The sequence below is a fragment of the Frankliniella occidentalis genome, unplaced genomic scaffold, assembly GCF_000697945.3.
Source record: "Frankliniella occidentalis isolate FOCC.00 unplaced genomic scaffold, Focc_3.1 Scaffold265, whole genome shotgun sequence".
NCBI lineage: Eukaryota > Metazoa > Arthropoda > Insecta > Thysanoptera > Thripidae > Frankliniella > Frankliniella occidentalis.
The window spans coordinates 326,215-329,957 of record NW_026267391.1 but is presented as its reverse complement, the minus strand read 5'-3'; positions in this window follow the sequence as shown (position 1 = coordinate 329,957).

Here is a 3,743-nt window from a genome sequence, read left to right as displayed (position 1 = left end):
AGTTTTCTTGACTGACTATTATTACTCATGATGTAAATATATCTATGTAATTAAAGCTATTGCAGTAAAATTTATGGTCACTCCTTTTTTTGAAGAGGCAGAATGTGTAGATTCAATTTCCAGTGCCATTTTAGAGACGGTTGCGGTTTCGACCCCGGTCTCGTCTCGTTGAAAGTCACCAATAACTTGACGTTTTGTGTGTGTATGTTGCTTAGGGAAGGCGTCGTCGGCCTGTGGACACTCACCCCCTGAACTCGCCGACGCCCTTGAAGCGCACGGAAGGTCCCGCGGCACCTGTAGCGTGTAAGGAGGGGTCGTGGACGTGGATGGCGTTACAGGTAGGCCACGCCGGGTATGGCGGGTTCTATCATTCGCGCTGTTGATGGCGCCTGCAGTGCGCAGGGTAGGCCAGCCCGCCAAGCAGCTGTGGGGAGCCGGCGGCCCGCCCTGCCCCCTGCCCCGACGCGTGGAGTATCGTCGGCCAGGGCGGTGGTGTGTAGAGAGGCTATAAGGTCTCTCTTGTGGTGTATCCGCGACGGGTCGCGCCGCACGAGCAGACGCAGGTGCGCGCTTCTGTGCGGGATGGGTGGCCTGCCTCCACGGCCCCGCGCGGACGTGGCAGCGGCGGTGCGCGCGGGCCAGGGCGGGCCAGGGCTGGCAGGCGGGTCGTTCTCACCTACCTGTCCGGGGCGGTGCCGCCGCTGCTATCCTGCTGCTCCAACCTGTGCATGCATCTGCCCGCGTCTGACCCCGTCTGGGCCAGCGGACGACCTTGCGGGGCCGCGCTGCTGTGACGTGGGCGATGTGGGTTGACATTGCGGGGACGAGGAGGATAGAGGGGCGTGTGTGCGATCGGAGCATCGCGTAGCGACTCACTACTTTGTTCTCGTTCTCGCGTCGCCATTCTCTGCCAATGTGAGTGCCGTGTGATTGCACCCAACTTAGTTATTAACTTAGTTCATCGGTACTTTGATGTACTCCATGGAACATGCATTGCGACAAGTCGGAACTTCCAGTGCTTGAACTATGGAAGGATTCTCACTTCTGGTGCGATTTCGTTCAGGAATCCAATTTGTTTTTCCTGTTTTCATTAGTGTAAGAGCTAGATGTATGCTGCGATGAATAGAACACACGTATCACGGCCCGAGGGCCGCGCGCACCCGACGAGGCATGACTTACAAATACTCTTGTATAGCACGCTACACACACATGCACGCACGCGCAGTTACATCCACCTACCCACCCGCACTTGAGCATGTGCAACGCAACATCTCACTCACTATACTCAACGATATCCCTTTTGCTCAAGACGCGTATGTCCTTGCCCGTGATCACGCTACGCTACGCCACACCTCGTCTGGTCGTTACTAAAGGCCAGGAAGTTTTATCGAGCAACTCTTCCTTTCACTCCCACTAATCCCTTTCTCTTTATTCGTCGACATTCTTTCTTTCTCTAACTCAGCGTGCAGACGAATTGTGTCTTTGGGGGAACGGGGAGGGGGGCTCTTGGAGCGTAAAGATAGGCAACCTACACCCCACCCCTGACGCATAAACTTGACCCCCCACCCCTTTCCCGACGGCCTCCCCGTTTTTTCCAGTGTGCGATCTGAATGGGGAAACGCAGCTCGCAGACCGAATCGCAATAAAGGAATAGCCAGTCCTAATCCAGACCCACGCCCCGCGCGCGCATAGCGTTTTTCTCTGTTTCGCAAAAAGGCAAACTACAGTAAGAGAGAGAAGGGGGGGGGCTAGGCTCTAGGCTGCATGCGATGCGGACATTGCGGTCCCGGTCCTGCGAGTCGTACTTACCTGATGAAGCACTTGCCGTAGTTGTTGTCGTGGAGGAGCGAAGAGTGAATAATTGTGGCTACCAACTGGCGGCAGCGCAGCGTGACGCAGAGCAGCGTCTCTTCCGTACAGCTGCTGCTGCTGCTGCTGCTGCTGCTGCTGCTGCTGCTGCTGCTGCTGCTGCTGCTGCTGCTGCCCTGTTGCTTCGATAATATTCGATTCGTCTGCGGGACGAGGGCGTACGCAAACGGCGTGCGGCGGCGGTTATTGTCAGTGAAAGCTGATACAGCAGCCACCACCACGCCCCTCCATCATTCCGATATATTATGTATGACTGGCGATACCGTTCTCTTTCCTGTGTACCCGCGCTGCTGCTGCTGCTGCTCACTTGTTTTCGTAGGTCACGACTTTGCCGGCCCCGCGGCTGCAGCAGGCGCGGCCGGGTGCGTTCGTGCGCGTGGGCGGGCAAGGCGGACGGGCAAGCAGGAGGGCGGGCGCGCGGGGGCGGGACGCGAACCCGGGACCGGCCGGCGCGGGGCGTGGTCCGGAGCAGCAGCGGGCCGCACGGCCGCAGCGAGCGCGCGGGATTTCTCAATCAGCATCGCGAGGGCAAATTATTTATTGTAGCAGTTGGTGGGGCCACAAGTGGTGCTGCTGCTAGGGCTGCGAGTGTTCTGGTTCTCTAGTGCTCTAGCGCTGCTCCTTGCTGCAAAATGCATCCGTCACATTCGATCTCCCCATTTTAATTTGCTTCGTCGCTGTATGCTCACATTTCAACCCAATGTGGCCACAGAAAACGACTTGTCTAATTTTGAAAACTCATAATTCCTGAATCAGCCGGGCTTCAAAAGGTCTCCCTAAACTACCAGAAGGTGGAAGTTTGTTGCAATTCCTTTGGTGCTACTTTTAGTCATATGCCGCCGCTACTGCTGTTGCACTCCTTGCTACTGTTGCTCCAGGACTGCAGGGGTACCTCGAGACCACGAGCAGTATACGAGCCGGAACGAACGCTATCCAGCGACCTGAGCTCGCAGCTAGCTCTGGCAAGCCCAGCTCTGTCTCTGGAGCCCGTGTACAGTACTTACCGACCAGCCTGCTGGAGGACCAGTCGGGGTTGGAGCAATAATGTCGTTGAGTTGCGATCGTTAAGAGGCCTTTTCCTTTTTGGAGACCTTGACGCGCGGTCGCACGGGTCGAAGTAACTTACCGTCGCACTTTCACGAAAGATCGCGTCCGACCACAATTTTGTGAGTAGAGAGGCTCGGGTTCGATCAGCTGAATGGGGTATAATTCCTATACCCTTTCGGAAGGTGGTGATGTGCGTAGCGTAAAAGCGACAAGTGGAGCCGGAAGCAGAATCACAAGCAGGGACGGACGAGCCCTCTAGGAGGTCCCTACTTTTACTTTCTGTCCAAACGTGAGTGTCGCGCAGGCACGCCCGCCGCGCCCCGCCCCGCCACGTTCGCGCTCGGCATTGTGCTCGTCGAGCTCGCGAGCGACAGCAAGAGTGTATCCGGTGACTCGGAAGGCCAGGGAAGGCTGCGCGGAGAAGGCATCAGGTGCTCTCATTCTTAAATGAGCCCAGAAGAAGGGGGCAGAAAGTGAGAGGGAAGGAGGGAGAGAGAGAGAGAGAGGGAGAGGGAGAGAGAAAAGAAAGAGAGGAGAGAGAGAGAGAGAGAAGTCGTATACCTCGCCTCGTTTGTATGCAGTTATGTCACTACTGCCGAAAACAAGGTCGAGCCCCGTTGCCTGCACCACAGGCCGGGTGCTCGGGAGAGCAAGGATCTTGTGTGTGTGTTGTGCCTTTCTTAGAGGAAGCGGGAGCGAGCAGCCACTGCAAGAAAAGTTGAAACAAAAGCAGACAGTTTGAATCTGAATGTAATATATGTATCTATCAGAGAATACAGTTACGTTGTGTCGGTCGGAAGCACTTTTCTCCAGCTGTCACTCCCTAC